Source organism: Pseudopipra pipra, chromosome 14 (assembly GCF_036250125.1).
Source record: "Pseudopipra pipra isolate bDixPip1 chromosome 14, bDixPip1.hap1, whole genome shotgun sequence".
Lineage (NCBI taxonomy): Eukaryota > Metazoa > Chordata > Aves > Passeriformes > Pipridae > Pseudopipra > Pseudopipra pipra.
The window spans coordinates 15697213-15712405 of record NC_087562.1 but is presented as its reverse complement, the minus strand read 5'-3'; the positions used below and the strand labels follow the sequence as shown (position 1 = coordinate 15712405).

General features: G+C 38.4%; 1 long non-coding RNA gene across 4 annotated transcripts in view; it reads left to right on the top strand.

The window, feature by feature from the left end:
- The window catches only part of LOC135422192 (uncharacterized), an 89687-nt gene that overhangs the window by 53858 nt on the left and 20636 nt on the right, over positions 1 to 15193 (top strand). For all 4 annotated transcript variants that reach the window (XR_010434361.1, XR_010434362.1, XR_010434365.1 and 1 more), the window contains 2 exons: positions 11636 to 11829; positions 13321 to 13370. This is a non-coding gene — a long non-coding RNA (uncharacterized LOC135422192). The remainder of the gene's footprint in view (positions 1 to 11635; positions 11830 to 13320; positions 13371 to 15193) is intronic.

The window sequence follows — 15193 nt, the reverse complement described above, 5'->3', positions numbered from 1 at the left end:
CAGGTTTTTCTGCCTTTTTTACTGACAAGCCCACAATTTTCAGAAAAGAAAGCTAGCATTAATTAAGACAGTGCCAGCTGTAATTTTCTTGGGAAGTAAATTTCTGCACAACTAAAGGTTACAGAGACCTTTTCACTGTCAAAATTTACTACAGCCTGTGAATGTTAATGTTTCTAATGAAGACATGTTCTCTGTCCCTGAACTTAAAAGTACCCTGAGAAGAAGGCAAAGAGAAAAAAAACTCTATTTGACGAATGTATCTGGAGTCTGTGCATTAATGCAGGGTTATGCCTGCTGGTGCATATTGTAATTATAGTGTTTGGATAGCCTTGTTTTCTAAACAAGGAATATTGCTATAAATTGGCAATTTTGCATGAAGAGTAGGCTTGTAGTAGGTGCCTTATGTTACAAATAAGACAGTGGTATAATAAGCATTTAACCCATTAGACTTGGGGATATTCTCAGCTAAGTCTGGAGAGGAGCTGTAATACAGAATGTGGAATGAAAATGTTCTCTGAGCCCTTCTATGAATGCAGCAGAGAAACACATTCATTATCTTCTAATGATCATTGTACTTCTAATGATAATTTTTTTCTCCATTTTAAGTGAAATCAGCTGCTTCTAAAAAGAAGTATCCAGCTTTGCTCTTTTATTTGTTTGAAGTTGATTAGAGAGTAATCCACTATGTATAGTTGTATAGTTTTTGTTGTTCTGTCAATGTGCATTTTTTCCCTAACCCTACAGTATTTACTGTCAGGCAGACTGGCAAATAAAAGGAAAAACTCAACATCACTGAAAAGTTGATATTCTTTAGTTTTTGCTGCCATGTATTTTATTTAATATTTTATTTTTCTATTCTTTGTAAGATTCTTTTTTAAAGCAGAATGATAATCTTTTAAAAAAAAACTGCCTGTTGTCTTGTGCATTAAGTTCTCAAAACAAAAACTACTGTTGTGTGAAATTATTCTTGATTTCCTGTGTAGCATCCTGGTCCATATGGGTAGGAAAAAAATTAGCCTAGCTCATGACTATGCTGGTTAAAAATGGCAAAAGCACAGGAATGCAGGTCTTGCAAAATTTAGAAATATGATCCTAATGATATTCAGATCATATCCATTTAATGTGGAGTTGTTTTAAAAATGGGGCATTAGGTTGCAAACCGAGTATTTTTTATGCATCAGAATGTTCAGGTCATTTTCTTTCCTCCTCCTCACCCTTCCCCCCTCCCAGTTTCCAAGACTTCAGAGCAGAGGTTTTCAAGACACTGAGCTTTATGGTCAGAAATGAACCAGCCTCTAGTATTTCTTGGGAGAAGGCAGTGAGTATCTCAGGGTTGCAAGTGGCTGTAGCAGTTCTCTCCAGAGAGCCATGGAACATCAGTTGTGTGTGTGTGTCAGCCCTTGCAGCAGTGGCAGAGCCTCCAAGTCTGTTGAGGGGTGTTTTTACCAGGCTGTTGATTTATGTATCAGCTGCATTGATGAGGGTTGGCTTCTCGTTCTGCCCATCAGCGTTAGGGAAGAGGATGGAGCACTGGGACAAAAACGTGGGAAATCAATGTCTTTGTAAGTATCTATATGGACACTAGGATAATCTATTAAAAGCCATGACTATCCTACACCAATGGAGATATCAGATCTGATTACTCATCCAATCCCTTTCTGCAACATGTAAATTGGGCTTCATTTTGACTCCCTCCCAGTCCAACACATGCACAGTACTGCTGAACACCCCTTCAAGACACCTCAAAAGCATATATTTCATGTCTTCATTGGTTTAATCTGCCACATGCTCTGTCGTTCAGAATAATTATTTAAGATCTGTTGGCTAATAAGTCAATATACAAGATGCTGTAATATCTTGGTATGGCATAGTTAACACTCTCACAGCACTGCACAATGAGATAAAAATGATGCAAGACTGGCAGACTGCTAACTAGACAGTCACTGTGAAGGTAGATTGGGCAAATAATCTTTTTGGGGGGGGGAAGAGGCATGGCTCAGCAGCATAAAAAGCCATGCTTGTGCATACATAGCCTGGGGTTGGAAGGATTCTCCCAGGGCATTTGAGGTTTTATTTATGGATTGCACGTGGATTTGCACAGATTTTTGTTACACTTAGACAAATCACCAGAGACATCATTATTGCCTTTTAAAAAGAGCTTGTTTCCCCTTAATTTAAACCTGTTCCTAATCGACTTGATCTGAGCCCAAATAGTCCTTGTTCAAGTGAAATAAGTATATCACCCATTTCCTACTTGAATTGGTTTCAGATCTGACCTTTAGTTAAACCAGTGTAATGTGGTATAAAGCTACAAGCCCTAAGCCTTAAAGAAAGCCTTGAAGGTACCCTTAAACTTCCTACTGTGAGTAAATATATGTAAGCAAAATAGGTAAGTGAGTGTTGCCAAGTGAAAATCGTGTTTGGAAACATGAGCTGGAGAAAGTGCCATACAACCACGTTACTAAGGTAACCAATCCCTCTGTCTACATGTGCTTTGAGCAGCTATCCAACGTCCTTTAGACCATTAGGTCTTGACAGATTTTGAAGAAAGGTATGGAAGGACTGAAAAAAAAGTGTTGCTAAAATTTAATAAGTAACTAGAACATCTGAACTGCTTAAAGTTATTTTAATTGTTCTGTGTTTTACTATGAGATACTGGGTTGTTAAGGCCTTTTTATTCCTTCTGAGGTAGAAAGCCTGCAATGTCTTTGTCATTTGTGCTCATCAATTATTCCTGCTGCTAAGTTATTTGAAAAAGAAAAAAAAAAAAAGATAAATTCTGCTTATTAAGGCAGTATGTCCCCAAACTTTTTTGGCTAAGTTCTCTCAGTAAGCAAAGAGAAATGCAGTACTGGAGTGGGATTAGAGACAGACAAGGATCTGAACATATATATAATTGAACTTTCCCTGTCTCTTTTCTTTTTTTCCTCTCTGTCTCTGGTACTTCTAAAATATCTTGGAGAGGAACAAAATACTTAACTTGAATTCATTTTAGTATATCAGGGGCACTATCATTTTCAGAGCAGAAAAATCTCTTATAAGAAAATCTCCTGCTGTGTTTTCTCTTAGATGTCCTCAAAAATAAAGATGGGAAGTCAAGAGAAGTGAAAAAAGAAAATAGGAGCCATCTATCTTGGTTTATTTTCTAGGGCTTTGTCTTATCATCTGAATTTCCAAATGACACCAATGCCTGGTTGTTGTTGGTTTTTTTTTTAAACGCTATAAAAGTCTTTTTTTCTGGGTGGGGGAGGGGAGAAATATGTGGGAAGAGGGTTAAAGATAGGTGAGAAAACTATTTACATCAAGGCCAACTGAATAAACACCAAATCTTTGAAATATGAACAAATAGTATAGAAGGTTGATGGAAAAGACAATTCTTTAGAGCTTATGGACAAGGCACTGTGGAGGAGGTCTCATGGCCAATGCTGTAAAGCCTAAAACTAGTGACAGGATCTCAATTTTTAAAAAAATAAATCAGATCAAAATCCAAAAGTCTTGAAACAAATTGGAATTGAGTCACCATTTTTGAGTAATTATTCTATTTGGTTTCTGCATAATTCACCCCTTCAGCTCCTGAGTCCTGATGGTTTTTTCTTCATTGTCATATATTTAGCAATGGACAGCAGCATACTGAGGAGTAAAATTTCTTTCATGTAGTCCCATGGCAAAGAACACAAATAATTTCATAGCAGTACTAGCCTTGTAATAATGCAATTATATATATATATTTTTTTTTCTGTGTTTTCTGCAGAGCTGAAATGCATTCAGTAGGTGCTTCCTGCACAATGCAGCAGCAGTGGAAGCAGGCATAACATGGCAGTTAAATCTGTGGTCATCATCCACTTCATCAAAGGAGAGCACATGGGAATCTGTTGGCTTTTGTGGTGGCTGTACACAAAGACTCCCAAGGATATTGAGAGCAGAATGCTGGGCTGGGAGGCACTAGAAATGCACACACACACACAGCTTCTGTCCATCCAGAACACAAACTTGGTGGGCTGAATGACTATATTTTTTTTCCAAGAAAAATAATACCAGCTGAACATACTAGAAATCTGGCTTAAAAGAAAAAAGAAAAGGAGGTAAGAAGCATAATAGTTCCCTTAGTGGTCTTCATTAGTTTGGCACTTAGAGAGGGAGGTAGATCACAAAGCATTGACTGAAACGAGAAGATGAGAACATGATTCACAAATATGAATGTGGGCAGTGCATACTCCCTTGTGACTCAGAATGAGAATTTCACATGTGATTCATAAGGAAAAATAATTGTTTTATCAGATGCATTCCTTGCATATGGTTGGGGTTAATATTCACCTTATTTAAAATTGAAATTCAACTACTGTGTCAGCACAGTGGTTCTTTCCAACACAGACACTACAGAAAAGAAAGAAATTGCTTTATTCACTAACATGACACAGTTACTCTCCTCCGCACAGAGTATTGATTGGTGTTCTGCAAGGGAGCCTGACGTCCTTTTTGCAGGGCTCTTGGTGTATGTTGTTTATTAGAAAAGATTTTCTGAGTAACGTGAAGAAAATCTGGAGATAATGTCCATGTAGGTTTATGAATCATGTCCTTGGATTTGTTGAACCAAGAAACATACCAGGAGGTTGGTTGTGCCTTAGTAGTGGCAACTTCTGTTGCCTCAGATTGCCAGAGTTTAAATGAGGCCATGCTGGGAAATGGAATCCTGCCTCCTGGACCAATTCTGATCTCAAGAGATGCATCAGGTAGTCCATATAATGACCCTAACCTTTTGCAACAGGGTACCTCTTGTTTAATTTTATTTTTTTCTAAGTTCCTCGGGTATTTAGGGAATGCCAGTGCCTAAGAACTTACCTTCAGCAGAAGAACAAATATTAAGAGAGTTATATTAAAAGTTCTCTGGTGATATTAGAAAAGTGTTCAGCAAAGATTAGGGAGTTCTCCATTAAAATTTCCCTGAGCTGTTTTGGCTATCAGAATGGATGTACAGAAATGTAATTTTCCTCAAGTGCCCATAGTTTCCTAATACCATCCAACATTCCTTTTCATAATGTGGACATTTGCTTCTCAGGAAATGTATTAAAACTCTTAGATAAACCTTACCTCCCAACACTTAAGCATTCAGTCTGAATTGGCTGGTGCAAGCAAGCTGCAACTAAAACTCAACGTGTATGAAGAACAGGTGGTGGGGAAGGAGAGGAACCTGTCACTGAGCACACAAAGAGGGAGAAGGAAGCATCTGTGTCTGCATATGCAAGAGGAGGGATGTGCTTTGCTGAGATCCTCAGGTGCTCCTTTAGTGTGATGGAAACCACCCACCATACCCCTGTGGGTGGTGGGGTTAGTGTTTGAAAGCTTTCTTACTTGTGCTGCACTTCGAGTTTTTTAATATTTTAATTTACTACAGATGTTTAGTATCTTGAAAGGGAATGTCACATAGAAAAGTAACTGTTTGCTTGCATTTTTTACAAATTATTTGTCTTTTTTATAGTTTTAATATGATTATGTATCGCAACATTTTTGAGTACTATATCTTGGTCATGGCTAATAGAAAATGTTTTTTAATAGTCCGAGGCTTTTAAATGCACTGTAGTTCTATTCTTTCTTTGATCCTTTAAAGGGTCCATTGTCATTTGACATTCGTACTTATTTGGTTAATTGCACCACTCAGTGTTTTCCCAATTAGTTCAGTGTTTTGTTAAAAAATGTTGGAAATTTAGTAACAAGAACATGGAGTTTCTATCCTCTCCTAACACTGGTGGTTCCATTTTGTGGTTCCTTTCTGAATGTAGTAGCCTTGGGAAATCCCTGCATGTTAGTAACAGCAGCCATTGCCTAGTAGAATTCCCAGTTTGGAATCTCAAATTACATGATGAGTCTGAAAGTTAAATACTATGAAAACAGTGAAAAAAATATTGAGAAAACTTTTGATTATGCCTGGATAATAAATGGAGCTGCTGGCACTAAAACATGATATAGTTACTGACAAACCCAGCCCTGGTGCCAATAGCAATGAATTGAATCAAAGAATGAGGGCTTTTGGAAGGCTTGAGGTTAATTTTAGGGAAAGTGAATTATAAGTGAACTCAGAATTACTTTCTTCTGCAAGAACAGGATAATCTAGAACTGACCTTAGCAGTCAGTGTTGAAAGTTAAAAGGGTGCATCTCAGCACAGTAGTGGGCTGAAGTGTTCTATTCTGGAAAGGGTGTCAGCTGCTGGGACAACCTAGCTGTTTGCAGAGTTATTGTAATTTAGATTTAATCAGACAGGATTGAAGTCTGCTCACAGAGGAAATGATGAATTTCCAGCTCTATGGATTTCTGCCCTCTAATTGTGATAGTTTTTGTCATTTGAGTCTGGCTACAGCATAAAGATATTGAATACTGTATGAATTTTCATTATTCAAATCTCAAGAATAAAGTAAGAGTTGGAAAGAAATGCCTGGGAGAGATTAACCTCCATCTTTTCTACAGAAGAGCTGGAGGCATCAAACAAGACTGGAGACAGGTAAATGAGTAGCAAAACAGTGTAGTAGCATCAATATTTAGTTAAACTATGGAATTCATTGTTCGATGATACCGTGGGTGCTAAAAGTTTATGTGGGCTTAAAGCAAGGCTTGAAAGACATGTGGGAGAAAAATCTGTTGGGAGTTACAAATAACGTAACCACACCTGGTTTGCAAAATCCTGTAAGCTGAAAATAGTTGGAGGTTTGAAGACTATTATGAGAAAATATCATGTACACTTGTTCATCTCTTAAACTTCTTCAGGCTTCTGCCTATTGGAGTACTGAGATACTGAGACAGATTAACATTGGGTCTGGCTCAGTAAGGGAGTTCTCACGATCACACTGCTGATAGTGGTTTAAAAGTTCTATGATTTAAAATGTTCTAGTCCTGTTGCCAGACAGAGTGTGTATCCACCCAGCTGGGATGATCTCCTGCAGGCAGCCCAAGCATCTTCTCTGCTGGACCACTGGATTTCAGTATACATGGATCTATAAAAGGCAGTATGCCTTTACATATGCCTGCCCTTACAACGATCTGTTCCCCTGGTGGGACACAGCAAGGGGAGGCTGTGGCATCAACTGCACTCTGTTTTTTCATTACTGGATCCAGCCCTGTGTTCTGACTTGCAAAGGCCCCTGTTGTAAAGGACTATAATGGACTGGGGTCAAGGACTTCATCCTCTTTCAGAAGGAACTGTGGTTTTTAATGTCACCAGCTAGAAGAAGACCCCAGGTTAACTGTCTTGGAGTCGTCAGGAGGGGGAATAGCCTTAGGAGCAGTGCAAGGAAGGGTCCAAAGCCTGGGAAACATGCTTGCAGAGTGCTATAACCATCATCTGTCCCAAACAATTGCATCTTTAACAAAATGTGTTCTTTTGTTTTTCTTTATTGGGAAATCTAAACGGGTGTTCTGGCCCAGAAGCCCAGAAGATTAAACTTCAGAGGAAAAAGATTTGCCTGTCCTCACTGGACTGGTCCCAAGGTTTTTCTGTTTTATCACTGGGAAAGGCATTTTAGAAATGCCAGTACTGAGTGAGGGAGAGGGAGTTGCATTCATTTCTGGATATTATTTATTGGATTTTTGAAAACTGACCTGAGAAAAATGTTTATTTAAAATAGTTACTGCAAATTATATTGTTAGTGTTCTAGAACAAATGGTCGGTTAATGGTTATTTTGTTGGCAGAAATAAAAAGCCTGGACCCCACACCTGTTCAGCTGTAACTGACAAACAAAACAATCGTTCAAGTAGAGTGAAAACAAACCAAATGCCCTTGAATTTTCAAAGAAAATACAACTCCTCCATGTAGCCCTAGGACAACATAGTCTGTTTGTGGGGAAGCATACTTAGTAGCAAGCTACAAATCTCTTTGCTGTGAGACTGAACGAATGTCATACATTTTGTTCTCTTTGTCTCAGTTGATAGTGTCTATAGTACTATTCAGAGATAGAAAATTTGTGGCTGTCACTGTACCTGTCAGAAAGGAGCAATACCCTCTGGCAGCAACAGTCAACTTTATGGAGTTTTATTAGTATAATGAATGAAAGCCCAGTAGCATGCCCTGTAACACTTCTAAACTTTGGATTTTAAAAGGAATCATTATTAACAGTGAAAAACAACTAGCAGCTTGTTTTATGTACACTTTGTTAAAAGCCCCACGTATTTTTAAGAAGAGATTAATCTACAGTAATTTGTCATCAGGCTCTGAGTGAATGTGATACGATCCATACAATTGCAGAAGGTTCTGCAGGAAATTTGTAAACATAATGCAACCACGTGTTTGCATTTGTGACTCCTGAGTAGCTGACAGCAGCTGTATAAACTTCTGCTGCTGCACAGGAGAGAGACTCAGTGTGACTGCAGCTGTGTGTTGTTAATGGCATGGGCTGCTTTCCTTGGCCACCATATATGTTAACAGAGCTGTGAACCAGTTGCTGTCCCTCTGTCTCTCTTCCGCTGACTCTTTTCTTCCTCTTAACTTTTGCTCCCAAAAGGTCAATAATATTTTATAAAAGGCCCTGGTTACCTTGCAGCATATCCTTTTTGAGTTCTAAGCACAAACACATTCAATAAACTGTGCGGGAAATGTTTCTCATTTACTACTTCCAGTAAAAGGAAAACAAAATAGCATCTTTTCAAGGTTTGAGATAATTAATTTAATAAAAATTTACTTTCATAAGGCATGATCCAAATGTGTTGCTATCTGAGGGAAACTCCTGCTGACTGCCATGATTTGGGCCCAATGGCTTCTCTGGGTTCCCTCTATTGTTTTATACAATGTTAATTTCTCACCTCACACAAACTTATTTGTCAAAGAGGACACAGAGCATATTCTGTCTTGCAGTGGTGGGAGACTGCTTGAAAGAATGCATTCAGAGAATCAGATTGCTCTTTATTTGGTTTAAATCTTAAACATTCCGCGGCATTTGTGATTATCACTCTTTGCTACGGGGCCAGTAGCACTCTTAATGCTCCAACATCCCATATTGCAGAAGGAGGACAGCTTCCTTGGAAATGTAAGAGTGCTCCAGGAAGCTGATGAATCAATTGATGGGTCACTCAGGAAATAAACATGCAGGGCCACATGCTGTGATCTGTGCAGCTGAGATGTCAACACAAGTTCATGAACACTTATATGGGATGGATTCAAACTGATTCACTCTGAATGGAGATAATAGTCATTAAGATACCGAGTCCAATAAATTCCTTTACAATTGAGTGTAACGCTATACATGCATATTAGCATATTTAAAACATAATAATACTGCTTTTTTTTGCTCCAGCACACTATTTCATTGGTTTGTATATTTCTGTCCTTGCAAAGAATATGCATTTATAGCTCTTTTCTGCCTACTGCTTGTCCACAAACACTGAGCTGAACTTAAGTTTCCAGATATCCTGCAGCATGTGAATAGTCATCAGAAACTTCATATTTGAATAGCAGTAATGGGTACCAGTTACCACATTATTTCAAACAAGCACCACAACATGGCTTTCAAAAACCTAATTCTAGAAAAATATTTCTTCTCATATTGTTTGATTGCATAAATTCTGCTCATTTCTCTCTAACAACACATCTCGTGTTCGGTTACAACGAGTACTCTCCCCTACCTTACAAAAAAGTGCTAAACAGCTTATATATTTTCTTGATGGATCACCCAAGTTGTGTCTCACCCTCTGTCTTCTTCCTCATGGTGTAATTTAGAGCTGATATTTAATTGTACCAAACATCTCATTATCACTCTTATGGCACATTGGTATGAGTGACTTGAGATATGGAAAGATTGAGCTAGTTGTTGGTTTGGTAAGCCAGCATCTTACTGGGAACAAAATGGCAAGACATCAATGTCTAGAAGTAGTGTGAAAACTTTACATACCAAGTCACTACATTGCAAAATTTCTCTCTGCCCCAGTTCTCTACAAATTTTTAGTAACTTGCTAAGGATTCTTTTCTCTCTTTTTCCTGCTATCAGATGAGTAAATTAACTTCCAGATTCCTGCTAACCAACTTTGTTATTATTTGGGGTGTTTGGTTTTGGTTTTTTCTGTACTTAGAGGCCACAATTCTGATTGAATGCAGGTAGATTCTACAATCTCTGCATGTATGTGCCATGAAAACATTACTGTACTACAGACATATATGTAAGAAACATGTATTCTCCTCCCTTTCATCTCAATACTCTTTTACTTCTACCTTATTTTCCTTGTCTTCTTCTTAGAACACTCAGCCCATTGTAAAGAAAAATGCTAATACTTTAAAGATACTGTCTCAAAAGCTATTGTAATTCCTGCCTTTTCTAGAGGAAAAAATGAGCTTACTGTGGCAAAAATGGAAAGGTTACAGACTGCCATATTTACTCTTCTGCCAGTGTTACCCAGATAGTATGTGGTGGCTAATACCAGGCCTTAAATATTGGTGAAAATATCTATATTCCAGCTCACAGTCTAAGAGGATTTATCCCTTGTGGGAGGTCCTGTTCTGGGAGATCTGAAATTTCTACTTTTTTGAGAACTATAGTTTTGCTCTGTTTTGAGCAGCAATATATCATAATTGAGCTTACCCATGGATCTTGTATATTAATAACCTTATTGGAGGATACTGAATGCATAAGGAGAGGACATAAAGTTTTCTCAGTGAAGACAGTCTCTGCACACTGCCTAAAGAAATGAGAGGGTGGAAGTGATCAAGGACATGTTCAAAAGAAATTAAAGCTGAGCTGAGGAGAATTTGTTTGTGTGTTTTCTTCCTCTTGAAGAGGAAGGCCATGAAGTAGTGAGTTTATGGAGATTTTTTTTCTATTGCTTTCTATATAGCTTTCATGTTGTCTTACCATTGTAGCTTAAGTTCCTAAAAACTTACACCAGTCCCTCTCATAAGTTTAATACAGAAAGAAGGCACTAATAGCCAATACACATATTGAGCTATTAGTACACAATGCAAAAAGCCCACAGAAGAAAATAAATAGAAGACAGATCTCCCAAGACACTCTTTCCACCTAGTCAAGGCTTGCCAATTCTGCTCACAAGCAGGGCCAAATAATGATGCCTCTCCATTCTGCAGCTCTCCCTTTCCTATAATTGAAGCTTTATAAGCATTGGCTCCTTTTTCCTTTTTTTTTTTAAAGTAACTTTTTATCAATCTCTGTTTCTGTGCTTCATATCAGCAGATATCACATTTTGCTTTCTATTCTTGTCAGAATTCTCACCCCTTTCCCTTATTGCTGTTACCTGAGCTACCTTTATTGTTTCCCTCTCTTAACTCTTTTCCACTGCCCCTCTTTGAAACCCGTTCAAAAAATTCCTAACCATAGTCTGAACATATTTTTCCCATGTATTGGAATCTTCCTCTTTTCTTACCCGATCAGCATAAGATTTTCTTCTTAACCTATCAGGCCCCAAATTCAAAATTCTTGTTGCACTGAGAGTTGTTCCAGGCTGCATCCAGCTGTACCTTTGCTTACACAAATCTGACATTATTGTGATAACAGGGGATTTGATTATAGGTGAAATTTATTAGTCAGAATTGGTTTGTTTTTAAATGTTTGGGTGCGATGTTTTCTGCAGTATTTCTTTTTACAGAAATGAAACTTGTGGAGTTTTTGTGTCATTGACAGACTTTTAAAAATGTATTTCACTTTCAGGGATGGTATCTCCAACTGCCCTTGTGGAGTGAGTTTTTCAGTTTAGAGCACAATGTCTGGTGAAAGACAAACTGTTCTGTGATTGCTGGACAATCAAAAGACAGGGTTGAGAGAATTTACTGCAGAGGAGTTTATTCTTTTGACTTGTGAGAGAAATCCTGGGGTCTGAAGAAAATTACTGTGGAGCCAAACAGGTAAAATGATAAATCTGCCTGTCTTTACATACATGCAAACTGTGCAGGTTAGTACCTGCTTGAGGTATCAGTTAAATGCAGTGGAAAATCTTTAAGTTTGCATATATTTTTTCTTTAGAATGTAGTTGCCTATGTACATTTAGCAACCCTTAGGCCAATACAGATTACTTATGTTTCATACCTCCTCTCTGTCAAGATAATGAACTTGAACCTGATTACATATAAAAGTAGCTTAACTTTTCAAATGGACAATGATGCTCTTTATTGTCCACCCTTTAAATCTCCATTGTAGTCCTTTTGGTACTCCTCTGGTAATTTGTTCTTTTATATGGTCTCTAGGCCACTGTTTTCAATTCAGTTGTCTGTATAGTGAGAAAGTGATTATGTGGATGCCCCAACCCTGGCAGTGTTCAAAGCCAGGTTGGATAAGGCCTTGAGCAACCTGACCTAGGGGGAGGTGTCACTGCCCAGGGCAGGGGCAGTTGGGACTAGAGGATCTTTAAGGTCCATTCCAACCTCTTAACATTCTATAATTCTATGATCTTATTTCTTTCCCAAATCCTGGATAGAGCTGGCAGACAGTGACAGAGAGACCATCCTTGCCTTAGCTGTGACCACGGGCTGCTACATCCTCTAGCCTTAAATTCTGGTGCTAATAGGCAACTCAGAGCAGAGCTATTACCCTGCCTGCCATGGCTCCTGGGAGAGCCACTTCTGTGGCTTTGTTGCAGTTTTGGAGGAGATTGGGCAGGGAAACATCCATATTTAAGTCTTGTTGAGTGGGAGACCCTTTCCTTGCTGTGGTGAAGGTATTGATAGAACCCCCTTCCCTGTCAGTCTCTGCTCCACACTGTTGTCAATCGATAGGGCTTTTTAGCAGCGAGGCCGCCTCCTCTGCAGGCACACAGCACGCTCCTAGATGAGCTTTGATGTCAGGTAATCATTGCTGTATATAGTAATAAATGATGTGTTTACATAACAGAATTCCCTTGGCCTTTGATATACTCAGACATGCTATCAAAGTGGTGCTATGACATCTCATACAATAGAAACAATAGGAAAGAGCAGAACTACACAAACGGAGCACAAGCAGGCTGAGCCCAAATGTGTGTTGCCATGCAATTATGCTATTTGCCCTTAGGGCAAGAATCACAGTTGAAGTAAGTTAATATCAACACCCTTATGAAGTCCTCAAGGACTATTTCTGTGATGGGCATGGCACTTATTTGAGAAATCACTGGAAATCTCTGTCATGGTACCTGTTAATATGGATTAGGAGTTTGAATGGTAGTTCCACTTAAATTTTGGGAACAAATTGCATTAAGTTGCTTAATACAATTTGTCTCAAGTTCCGTAATACAGGAAGTGTCTCAAAATGCTGACTTAATTTTCCCCTTCAGGCTTCCTTTTCCATATGGCTTTACTACTCTTTCCTATGATTAACCAAAATTCTTTTTTTTTTTTTCTTGCCATGGCCTTGCACTAATCTAGGAGGACAAGTCTACAGGCTGCCCTGGTCACATGCCAAGATGAATAGAAGGGTGAGTTTTCTCTTGTTTTTCACCTTTGTCTTGTTTCTCACCTTTGCTAAGGCTTTGGAAGATCTTGCAGTTGTTTTTGTTTATCCAGGTATGACATCAATACTGGGAAATAATATGTGTGCTTCCATAAGCAGTATTTTCTGTAGGCATTATGATACTAATCTGCACCAAGAATGATATTTTTACAACATGAAGATATTGCATCCCCCCCTCAGTGGTCTGCTGATCCCTGTACCCTGGCTGAGCCAGGACTTTGACTCTTTCCCTCTGTTCCAGAGGTTGGACTGCTCAGGTTTTGATCTGATTGCAAGAGCCCACTGTGGTTGTCAGCCTGTTGTTAAAGACCTTGTTTGACTCCTTCACCTGAAGCTTAATGGGCTTTGTTGTGCTTTCTGTGTGTTGCATAGCAGTCCTTGGGCCCCTGCTGTCCCCAAGGCACTCAGGGATGTTCCAATGTATCTTCTGATCATGTTTTACAGAATTCAAATCAATCAGGTGTTCTTCTCTGAGATTTTGCTTCTCACAACAGCCATGTTATCATAGTTTTTCACAGACATGATATTAGCAGATGCAGATCCCTGCTAGCTCCAAATGCTGAGTGTGTGTACACAAGGAGCAGCAGAGGAGGGAAGTGATGAGAACTTTATGACGTTTCCGGTCCTTCAGGGCGTGGATCCAGAAATGAGGAAATAGGGCACAGTTGAAAGCCAGATTCCTGAACTCCTACTCAAAGTTTTAAGAAAGGCAGGCTCATTTTATCAATTGTGTTGACACGCTGAATGGTCTACATGATCTCCACAATAGAATACCTCAATCCATAACAACTTCCAAAGCTTCCCTTGTGTACACAAACAACAAACAGTCACATTTTCTTAGTTATTAACCATGTGTAGTATGAATTGCCTCTTTAGCACTCTCTCTAAGCCATGGTGAAAGGTTGCTTTGTGTCCAGAACCTCTTTTTTGTCTAACAAGACTACATACTGAGCCAGCTGTCTGTCTCATGCTTTCTTTTTTATTCTCTCTGTGTTTCCACAAACCTCGGGTTCTGAAAGAACTTTTTGGCATACTGAGTAGCATGCTGCTGTGATGAAAATCAAAAGTTAAAAAAACCTCAACAAAATAGCTGCAACTTTAAAGCAGTGCAATTCACAGAACAGGGAATCTTTCAGGGGAATTGGCTCCATGTAAATGTTAGAAGCCCCATAAGTTTGAGAGCTACAAGTTTACCACTTTAATTCCTCATGTTGCGTGGTCAATGACATCACTGTAAAGTCAAGAAAAATACCTTAAAACTAAAAACATTTTTGATCAAGCTCCTCACCCTCAATTTCTGAGAAAAATGTATTCAGAGGGGATTTTTTTTATGCTTCAGGATACCTGAATAAATCAAGTTTAGCAGCAGAATTTCTTTTGAAAGATACAATGGAAGTGCATTTGTGTTTTCTATTGAAATATTGTCAGATATCAGATCAATAATAGTTGGATGTGAAAGACTTTTTTATATTATTCTAAACTGAGTGAAGAACGGCTGAAAATTAAGAGGGTGTTTTAAAGGAAAAATATATAATTGTGTATTTGTTTGATTGTTTTGTTGATATTTACAATACACCTACAGCCAAATACGTTTCCTGTGATGCCTTCATTATTAAATGAAAGGACACAGAAAAGCCACGTGATGCATCTAAAAATCTTGTAGAGTCTCTCTAGCTTTTGGACCATGTTTAATCTGAAGTTATTCTCTATATAAAAAACACTAATTTTATTTCCACTGCCTATTGTGTTCTATAGATAAAAACTTTGAAAAAGTAATGAAGTAAAATT